We start from the raw sequence: 11,035 nt of genomic DNA, 5'->3' as shown, positions 1-11,035 counted from the left end.
TTTTTCCTTGCCCCTGTTGCTTTTGGGTGCTCCTTGTTGGTGCCCCCCGCCCAATCCCAATCCTCCCCCACCTTTCTTATGCAGCCCTTGCCATTTAATCTACTAAACCCCTCTTCTACTGCACTTTTTACCCCCCCCCCCCCCCCATAAATGCACAAATAGTAACTATATGCATGTGACAATAAACTTCCTTGTATCCTTGTATCCTTGTAACAGCGATAGCATGGACAGTTAGCTTGTTTACAGTTGATTCCATTGTTGCGAAGCCTGCAACCAAAGATTCTAGAGCGCTCCGCTCTACAATCTTTACCTGCAACCATCGTCCTACTATGGTTGTTATAGTTACCATTTAGAGTATTTCTTCTCTCCGGGTGATAAAAAGTTTGTCCGCTCAGCTGTGACTTATCAACATTCCACAGAGTTGCGATAAACAGCTGAGAAAACTAACGATTTTAGCTCTAAAACTCATTTAGTATTCATAATTGATTTCCTATTTATTTATTTCGTAAGTGACCATGGTATAAACGGGATAATGCCCTTCGATGCGTCCATTATCAGAAATAAATGGACTCCGCTTCGCGTCGGACAGTTCACGCCTCCGCGTCCTCCATTTATTTCTGATAATGGACACCTCGTCGGGCATTATCCCTTACATAACTCACAAAGGCCCTGAGTGCTACAACAAGCTCCTAAGTCTATGTGTGTGTACCTCTGCGGTAGAGGTTTTCCCAAGAGTTACCCCTTTTTCTTACTAAAAGATGGTCTCAGACACAACCTTGTCCCTTTTCAAGTAGGCCTACAGACTATTGCCCCGCTTTTCAGCACCAGAAAACCCTCTGGGTGAGCTGCAAAAAAACATTATTATCCACAGACATATTCGTGGTGCAAAGTACACCAAAATGTTAGAGCATTTGAAGTATTGCGATGACTTGTTCCATTGCCCTGCCAAAGCCTCCCCCTACCCCCCCTCCCTACTTCTTTTACTATGAATAGCGAAAACTGGTTATGAATTGACAAAAGCCATATGGTGAAATTCTAGCCAGATTCTAAACTTGCCCGTTGCTATCCAGGGAGATGTGGCGTTCTTGATTGAGACTGTTCTGGGGTTTGCATCTGACCTCTGCTGTCACACAAGTGTTTAGAAAAGGAAGCCAGAGGGCCATGTGGATCATGTAACAGTCTTATGCAGATCCATATCAAGGAAATGACTCGCTCTCCAAGGTGTCATGCATAGGTCCTAGCTCTGGAGATATAGTAGAGGAGAAGAAAGTGCTTTAGTTCATAAAATAAACATAAACTGTTTATTTTGTCATATTTCATTTTTTCTTACAAATATAAAACTGGGTGTTGCAATGCAACCTTTTGTTTTATTTAAGATGTAGTTGAGTGCTAATAATTGCTTACTGAATCCTTTCTTCATCCTGTACATAAAAATGCTGTTACTTTTTAAGACATTTTCCTTTTCAAATAGTATTTTTTTGTTGGTGCAAGCATCAGGTCTGAGGTGCTCAACAAGAGTGACAAGAGAAAGGAGAACTCTGGACGTGTGCAGCATGTTGCTATTAACCCATCAAAGACACCCCTGGACATCGCGTTTGACCTCCGAGAGGGTTATCCAAATGGCTGCAGATGAAGGCTTTGGAGAGGCGCCGTGGCACTGTGGTCATGTTGTGTTTGAGGAAACAGTAAAAATGCATTTTCTCAATATTTACATTTCCAGCCCATCCAACACCCAGTTCAACCTTAGTTCACAGAGCACTCTGACAAGATTAACAGGTGTATCCTGACAAAATAAAAAGGCTCTTGGCAGTGATGATGAATCAAGCAACTGTGGGCCATGACGGGGAGGAAGACAGACAGACAAGCTAACGGTCAAAGGATAGAGGCCATATCTTTTAAAGAGTCCTGTGAGGACAAAGCTGGACTATTTCAGTTCAGAATTTCAGCTCTACCTGTGACATTCTGCTTCATGTTGTTTTTGGTGGAGGTAGCTCAGCCGCAGCTCCTTGGGGCTTGGTAAAGGGTACGTCATGCTGCCACACCCTGTGTTTTTTGTCCAGACACTGTCGTGATCGCTGACAATAATTTATGGGGAGCTGCTGACTCCAAGCTGAACAAGATAACACTAGGGGGAAAAAACGATAGGGAATGGCTGTTATATTATATAATGACTACATGCACGCTAACTCACTTCATCTGTCAGATTACACTGCTGAGTGTGCAGTCAGATTTATACTCTCTTGTTCTGTACGTCACAGTCCTCACACACAGTTTACAAACATCAACCCCATTAAGCTGTCTGACAACACAAAGAGCAATAATGTTACCATGAGCTGGAAGAGCATTTATGAGCTTGGATCTGTCGTCACCTCCTCTGTGTGTGTGTGTGTGTGTGTGTGTGTGTGTTCTGTTTATCCATAAATGTTCGGTGTAATATCCTTTTCTTGTAAAGGCATGCAAGCTTGATGAATCTGTTACATTATCATTATCACATTATCAATCTTGTTCCCACATTTGGATCCAAATAAAAGTATTTAAATGTGTGTGTGTGTGTGTGTGTGTGTGCGTGTGTGTGTGTGTGTGTGTATTTTAGGAGGGGGGGCAGCATGGGGAAAGTAGGGTGACATGGCGGAGCAGGCAGTGTCTCCGCACTGCTCTCTGTGTGTGGGATGGGGAGCTGCCCCCACTTTTTCGCTTGTTCTCACAAAGGCACCCAGTTGCCAGGGCTTTTCACGGTAATGGCACTCCAGACCAATGAAAACAATATGCCTCCACAGCCACAGAGAGGCAGGAAAATAAATGTTACAGTCCCTCAGTCAGCCCCTCCAGCGTGGTCCACCACCCCCCTGCTCCCCAACCCCCCCCAAGAAGACTGAGAGGGCAAAAGGGCCTTCACTGTTCACATGATTTGTTCACATAACATACATAACATAATGTCAAGGGGGAAAAGGAAAAGAAACAAATTAAAGGGGAGCGGAGGAAAAGGTTCTGGAGAATAAATAAACTGACTCCATCATTAAAATAAAGAAGGAAGAGAAAAAAAGGGCAAGAGACCTCACTGCCCCTGAGGTCTCATAGGTGTGGTGATGTGCCACTGGGTCAGATGTATGAGCGCTAGCCGGACATTCTTAGGATTTTTGCAGATTGGGGAAATATAATAATTAACTTGTAGGATGACATTCCTGACACAGACCCTCCTCACTGGCTCTGGCTTAATGTAAACCAACATACCGTGGCGGCTGCGGCGCTTGAAGGCATAGTTTACTTGTGATGGCAGAAACAGACATTATTTACTCATCTGCTTGTCTGCTGAGCGCGCTGTGAGGTTTGTGCGCACAAGTGTCCTTCATCGACTGGGCCTCTGCCGGTAGGCTGCATGCCCTGCCACAGAACCAGAGGGAAGCACAGTCTCCTGATGTATTGTTAAATGAATTCCTTTTATTGATATTCTTTTAAAGTTTGATATACAGTATTATCCTAAAACATTTTATTTTGAATGCTGTTTTTCTCTTTCTTTTTCTCCGTTTATTTTTTAACAGCTTATTTTTCTACCTCATATATTTGTTTTACTTCCCTAAATCCCCCCAACCCCGTTGGCTACCCGTGCAGCATTTTTCAATTGTGACAAGCCAACTTTGATAGCATTTAAAAAGCCCTGAAACCCTTGAGCAAAATCACCCTACATCAATAAGTAACTGTCTTAAATATCCTAATTCACCGTTAAGTAAATAAATATAAATATAAAACTGGGAATAGTCTGAGTTCTTTACTTGCTCATATGCAGCATAGTTCTCAGAAATCAGATTCTCTCTTCGACAAGAATGGAGAGACATCTCTCTTTCTCTCTACCACAACAATGTTTGCCCAGGCATGCTGACAAGAGCACCAAACAATGTCAACATTCTCCTGGTAAACAGGCACAGCAGGCCATTCAGTTGCACCCAGACAGGTTACACCACGGCCCAGACAGCCTTGCGTGGAAGCAGCCACTGAGCTGATGCTCTATGAAAGATGCGTCCTGCTGGGAGAGGGGGTCAGAGCCCCTAACTCATCACTATGTGCAGCAACACCACCGAGTGAGGGAGAGGGCAAAAGGTCAGAGGTCGAGAGGTGTGCAGCAGGAGACAGGCAGGATGGTGAGGCCTGATAAGCAGCACCGAGCTGCCTGGGCTCTCCGGTATAACAAGCTCAGACACCTGCCAACAGCGAGGGGACAAGCAACAGCTTAGCATGACAAAGCCCGGTGCATTCCTGTGAATGGATCTTCAGCTTTTGTGAGGTTTCTACAGCAGTCTCGGTGATAAAACAAAATCCCCCAAAGGAAATCATGCACACTCACAGGTTTCACGGTGGCAGTGCTTACTCACAATATGCCATTTGGCAACACTATTGATAATATCTTGTACATAATGTTTTTTAGAACATATTTTTTCACACAGCAATGTCAGTTAGCAGAATGAACCTCTAAACCATGCCATATATTTAGGGATAAAAGGTCTGTCTGAGACAGCCCCTTGTGGATGGAAAGAAAGCTTTTTTGCACAGATCATCGCCACCAACTTAATACCTTGAATAAATGAAATACAGCTGCTTCATTAATGTGGGTTGAGACGGGGTAGTAATGTTAATTAATCACATATTTTTGCAACAGTAACCATTTCGCATTGGTTTGCACTGCCAGTGGGAGCACATGGGAATAATCACGGACGGTGGCTCAGATCTGTAATGGGACAACACTGTGTACTGAGCAGCACTCGCGTAAAAAAATCACGAGCCACTCTCCTTGGTGTGTTGGAAAGACGTCTGCATGCACTTAAAATTCATCCCCTTGTCCGGTAGTAGGGCTAGAACAAGGTACGTTTTGAATGAATGTTTCCATATTAAAAAGGGAAGTTCCTCATAAAGTGGCTCTCTCTCACTCTACCTTCTGAGTGTGCATAAAACCTTTCTTTATGTCATCCTGAAAGAAGGAAAAAATAAAAAAGAGAGTAATCCGTTCTTCCACTTCTCTCTCTCTCTCTCTCTCTCTGCGTAACCACATCCTCATGCCAGACGATAGCTATGTGAAGTGGGCGGCAGGGCCCCCGGGGCCTGTAGACCTGGTGGCTCGTTTTGTGGTTTCACCAGCCTGTGCCTGAAGCTGGCCCTGCAAGCCTCCGTGGCACCGGCGCGTCCAGGACGACTCTCGGGTCCTTCTCTCAAGCCCCCTTTTGTTTAAGAGACGGAGAGATGAAGCCGACAGGCCCCCGGCGCTGGTGGACTCCCCTGGCAGGCCTGGAGACGAGGAGAGGGTGGGGTGGGATGTGGGTGGGGTGGGGGAGGACAGAGGAAGGTGGTGGTGGAGGAGGAGGAGGAGGAGGAGGAGGACCAGCACAGAACGAGCTCGTCTGTGGTGTGAGGCCATTGTTAGGAGCAAACCGCTGGAGACGTCCAGTCCAGACAGACTGCAGCTCAAGTGCTGTATGCCGATGCTTTCATGTCTGACAGGGTCCGCAGTAAAATGGATTTTCTCTATTTTACTGGGTCATTTGGGACATTCAGAGCAACACATTTCACTCAGGTTGAAAAGTAAGCACGAGTGGACACATTACATTACTGTGGTTCAGAATGGCTGCGCTCTCTCTGTCTCTCTGTTTTAGCTCATGTAGCACATCTAGAGGGCATCTCTGTCTAACCGCACATAAAATCATCAAAAAATGCGTCAATATTTACAGAAAGACAAAAAGAGAAAACACAGCAAGAACGCCTTTAAAAATAAGATCTTGAAGTGTTCAAAAGTGTGAAACTTTGGCTTCAGGCTGTATGGGTGTCATGGAGCTTTTAAGCACTGGCGTGGGTGGCAGCTGGGAAGAGGAGGAGGAGTACGGTGAGGAAGAAAAGCACGCTTTGTAGCGGCACACACTCATGTAAAGGATATGGCTGTTTTGAGGGACCGCAGCCATGTAGGAAATGAGCCAATGTTGTTTCCGCTGCTCCGACTCTTTTTCCCATCAAGGGTTCCAGGTTTTTCAGGATGCCCAGAACATAAAAAAGAGAGAGGAAGGGAAAGAGAGAGAAACAGCTAAAGTTAAGCAAAAGAGAGAGTGGGAGAGAAGGAAGGAAAGAGAGGGAGTAAGTAAAGGTTATATGGTTAACTCTTCAAAAGTGCTCTTAAAAGTGCCTTTGCAAAGATGATACTGGGTATGATTGTGAGATAGATCAATATTGCAGGCTTGCTTCCTATCCATTGAATATAGGTTATGATTCCTAATGGCCTGTGTGGATGAAACTAATCAGGGAGCCTTATAGCCTGCGGGCTTATCTATTTTGCCTTCTGATGCGGCCTGATGTTTGTCAACTGGGTGCCCTCTTAAGGATGTAATTAGATAACCGCGGTATGAAAACCTTGTCTCAACCCATAGCCAAGAGGAGCATTTAATTGCCAAAGTGTTTGATGGGTTGTCACATATTAAGTGTTCCCAGTGCTAGTCTATAATTACACAAATCATCAGGAAGTTTCCAGTGGTTGCATGCTAATTCGATTCAAGGAACACATGCCATTCAAGGCTCTTATCAAGGTTGTGTTATTGGTTTATGGTTGTGTCACTTGCAAAATCTCCAAACTCTTTCTCTGTTACAGTGCTACATGCACTGAGGTACAGTATGTGTGCAGTAAAAATATGACAACACAACCACAAACCAAAAGCCTTTTCATGGAAACAAACAACTTAGTCCAATAGTTGCTTTTTTCCCAACCCTTTTCCACCATAAGCATCTGACTGTTTTGCTAATAGTTGTGTAATGACTACTAGTGTGTTGAAAGCTAAAATAGCTTGGTTTCACTGTAATAACTGAACATTTATAAAGACAGTGATACCAGAACCTGTTCTGTGGAATTGCTGTGATACTAAATGTAAGATGCAAAGATCTGGAAAGCTTTTATTGTTAGTGAAACCAAGACGCCGCACTTTAGTGGAGGGGCATAAATAAATCTGAACTGGTTATACAACTGTGCAATTGAAGGCCTGCTGTGGCTTTGCGAGCGAGTTTTCGGTCTGGATGGAGCAGTCGGGCCAGCCTGAGCGTCCCTGCTCACCCCGACCCTGCCCTGCCCACGCGCCTCATTAGAAGTGTGAGTGGAGTGGCCTGGCTGTGATCTCTCTGACCGGTGTCAGCACGCAGACATTCTTTCACTCGCAGATCTAATCAGGCAGGGAAGTGGCACCTCCAGGTCCCTGAGGTCAGATAGCACTCTCTTCCCCCTGGGGCCACCCGGGGCTGTCTGTGACCGTCACATGGACCTCGGCTCGCCATTCAACAGGGCTTTTCTTTCCCCTCTCTCTCTCTCTTTCTCTCTCTCTTTCCCCTCTCTCTCTCTCTTTCCCCTCTCTCTCTTTCTCTCTCTGTCTTTCTCTCTCTCTCTTTCTCTCTCTCTCTTTCTCTCTCTGTCTTTGTCCCTGTCTTTCTCTCTCTCTCTTTCTCTCTCTCTCTTTCCCCTCTCTCTCTTTCTCTCTCTCTCTTTCTCTCTCTCTCTTTCTCTCCCTGTCTTTCTCTCTTTCACTCTTTCTTTGTGTTCTTGCTAGTTTCTTCTCTGCTGATTCATTTATTGTCTTATATGTCATTTATTGTCTTATATGTCATTTATTGTCTTTTTCTGATCCATTGTGCTCTGTGTTGATGTCTCTCTTGTTTTCTTTCGGTCTGTGTTTATATAGAGTTGTTTTCATATTTGTCACATTTGATTTATCTATGTAGTTTGGAGTTTTAATCACTCCACCTTATTTCTGTTACATAAAACATGTGCTGCAGTCTTTGGTGACATCAAGGTTTGTGACATTGAGATGTTGCACAAAAATGACACCTTACATACATCACACCAAAATTCCGCAGTTAAAACAGAGGAGGAATATCTCCTTCTCAACAAAGACAACCAACGTGGTTAATAATTCAAATGTATCAGATGTTAAATGTTTAACCACCTCATCTGCGGAATGCAGATATTGATTTTTAAAGCACATACACTTGATTTAGTTAGACAGAGAAAGAGAGAAAACAGGAGGGTGATGTAAAACCATTAAATTGTCAGTGGTCGGGGGGGGAGGGGGTAGAGAGAGAGAGAGAGATACCTCTGCAGCCTGATCATTGATTCTGAATGAGAGTTGAATTGTTGTTTGTCTGTCTGGAGCTGTGGAGCCATCGGTCTGATTCAATAATCAGGCAGCTGCCCTCTCCTCCCTCAGTGCACTTAGGGTAGCTCAGTGCGGACAGGGCTCTCAGATCGCATTCCCCAGCACCTGGCAGCATCACAACTCTTAGCGAATCTGCCCGGTACGAACATTGATGCCAATCACCTGCTTTTCTCTGCACCATGTGACAGCAGACACATTTTCAAGACAAACAGATGTCTGCCTTTGTGTCTGCATGAAACTGTGGCCATTAATTCTGAGGGAGCATTGGCAGCCTGCAAGCCGGTGGGGAGGCCCAGTAGAGGGTGCTCTCCTCAGCTGTGAGATGTGGAGAGAAGTACTGCAAATGTCATCTCATCTTGGTCCAGCCTTCATTTATATGCTCTTTTATCTGCATATCTGTGAAAGACTTTATTATTATGTGTATGAACTGAGCCATATAAATAAACTCCCTTCATAGACCATTGGATTAAGCCACAGAGGTGCAGAATGCTTTTTTATCATTTCAAACCATCTTAGCCATAACACAGTACACATATCACTAATTTTCTTACAGTGTGTGTGTGTGTGTGTGTGTGTGTGTGTGTGTGTGTGCGCGCGCGCATGTGTGTGTAGAGGTTTTGTGAAGCTGAGTCCTTGCATAAGAAAATTAGAATGGCACAGAGCGGGACAGCAGACAGAGATAGAAACAGAGATTTTTTGTCTGGCTTAACAGAGCATCAGATATACTGATGTGTTTGTGCAGGCCTTGTGATTGAACAAGACACATAAACAGCACAGTGGTAATTAATCCACAAAGAAACAGAGCTGGGGAGAGGTAAATAAATCAACACGAGATGGTGTGTTTGTGTTGGGTTTGAAGTGAAATGAAGGAATCCTGGTGGAATGCGTGCCAAACGGACCCGACCAACTGACTAAGGCTCAGTGGGAAAACCGATGGTCACTACAGTGAGTCAATGAACCTTCCACAGACACCATCCTCGATCAGCTTGATCAGTGTTTGCAGATGATAAGCAGATTGAAGACATTTGGTCTACATATCTGTTGCATGTCTGTGTGTGTTTGTGTATGTGTGTGTGTGTGTGTGTGTGTGTGTGTGTGTGTGTGTGTGTGTGTGTGTGTGTGTGTGTGTGTGTGTGTGTGTGTGTGTGTATGTGTGTGCGCGCGGCCGCGCGAGCCTGGTGCTGTCCCTATTCAATTCAGCATATAACTGCATCTGACATGCATGACAGTAAGTGCTTGCTAATTACAGCTCAAATGTTGCAGGACAAGGTTCTGTGTCACCAGCTTCCCGGAACAATCCAGTGATTGTTGTGTGAGTTGATTAGGCAGACAGGGCAGGGCCCTCCCTCCAATTATCCCCATTTACTGGTGCACTTTCATGCCTCCGTGCCCATGACAGAAAGAGTGTGGGAGAGGGGTGCTACACAAGGAAGAAGAGAGAAAAGAAAAACTTAGAGGGGTTTTTGAAAGAAAAAAAAAAACTCACTTGATGAACACTGTATTTCCAAGGACACATTTTAGCAAAGCTATTCATTTTAGCTTTGGTCATTTTGCCCGGGTATGGTTTTGCTTCCTCTGCTTTGTCAGCAGTCAGACAGTTATCTATTTGTAGTCTGTTGAGGTTGTGGAAACCAAGCAGATTTATTGGAGTTTTGGGCTGGTTGACAGTTAGCTGACATTTAATTCATATAACTGATAGATAGTTGCAAGTTAGTTTTAGTTGAGAAACATTTCAGTTGAAAGTTTGAAAGTTTGTTAAATATTTGTTAAATAGCTACTGATTGTTTACTTTAGATTCAATTTGCAAATCATGTTGCAATCACTCAGTTCAAAATGAAATATATCAATACTGAAATGTTATGGAAAAAAAACTACACCAAACTATCGTGTTACTCTCGGCAAAATGGCTACATTCTACAGATCCACTCACGAGTCAACAGTTTTCTCTTGCAAGGCACCAAGGACCAACATGGTCTATTCCACCAAAAATAATCATCTGATTCTCTGTTGCATTCAGTTCACTCAGTCAGTTTGACCCGACTCTTCGAGGCTGACCTTTCAGCTCCCACTCATTTAGTTTGACTCGGCCCCTAGACACAGAAACAACTTCCTCCCCCAACCAGGCCCTACCTTTCTCTCTTTTCCCTCCCTCTATTTGCCCTGTCTATCAGACTGTCTCTCTCTCTCTCTTCTCTCTCTCCTTCCTCTCTCTCCCTTCTCTCTCACTACTACCCAGAGCTTGCCCACCAGCACAACAGGCCATTTATCTACCACATCCTCCATAAGTGTCCATTTCAGAATTTTTCCTGCCTTTCTGGGTTGTGTGGTAGCCTTTTCTTTTCTTTTTTTTTTTAGCCGAGCGTGCCCTGTCCACTGCTCCACTCTCCTCCTCGTCTGTTTGTTTTGCTGTGTTGTCAGATCTTTTTTGGACGGCGCACATAATTGACACGGACAGCTCGTTGGTCCGCCGTGGCAGAGGGCCCGGGCGCTCTGTGTTCTGGTGCCTGTGTGCCCTCGGGCCTCCTGAGTGAGGAGTTATTGAAGTGGAAGTCCTGGTGGGAAGCAGGTTTCATTTAAAAAGCCTGTGTTCCTCTTGCGGGGCCTGTAATTATGTGATTTACAACCAAAGGGGCTTTTTAGCCCCCACACTCCCCTACACCAATCTTTTTTTCCCCTCTAGTTTACCCACCTCAATTTTCACAGTGACATCCTTAAATCTGCTGTTGGCCCAAATGAAAGGGAATCAAATGAGGAGACGGGAGGGGGGGGGGGGGGCAATGGGGGCTGGCTTGGGGGGTTACAGGGGGGTAGGTGGGTGGGTGGAAGGGGGGTTAAAAAACATCACAGCTACTACCACTTAAGAGCTA

At 44.8% G+C, this 11,035-nt stretch overlaps 1 long non-coding RNA gene across 1 annotated transcript in view; it reads right to left on the bottom strand.

The window, feature by feature from the left end:
• Positions 1-426: 426 nt before the first annotated feature.
• The window catches only part of LOC121712712, a 21,395-nt gene continuing 10,786 nt past the window's right edge, over positions 427-11,035 (bottom strand). Inside the window, exons 3-4 of the long non-coding RNA XR_006032637.1 lie at positions 10,401-10,406; positions 427-657 (exon numbers count right to left, since the gene is read on the bottom strand). This is a non-coding gene — a long non-coding RNA (uncharacterized LOC121712712). The remainder of the gene's footprint in view (positions 658-10,400; positions 10,407-11,035) is intronic.

This window comes from Alosa sapidissima, chromosome 1 (genome assembly GCF_018492685.1).
Source record: "Alosa sapidissima isolate fAloSap1 chromosome 1, fAloSap1.pri, whole genome shotgun sequence".
In the NCBI taxonomy this organism is placed as follows: domain Eukaryota; kingdom Metazoa; phylum Chordata; class Actinopteri; order Clupeiformes; family Clupeidae; genus Alosa; species Alosa sapidissima.
This window is presented reverse-complemented; position numbering and strand designations above follow the sequence as displayed.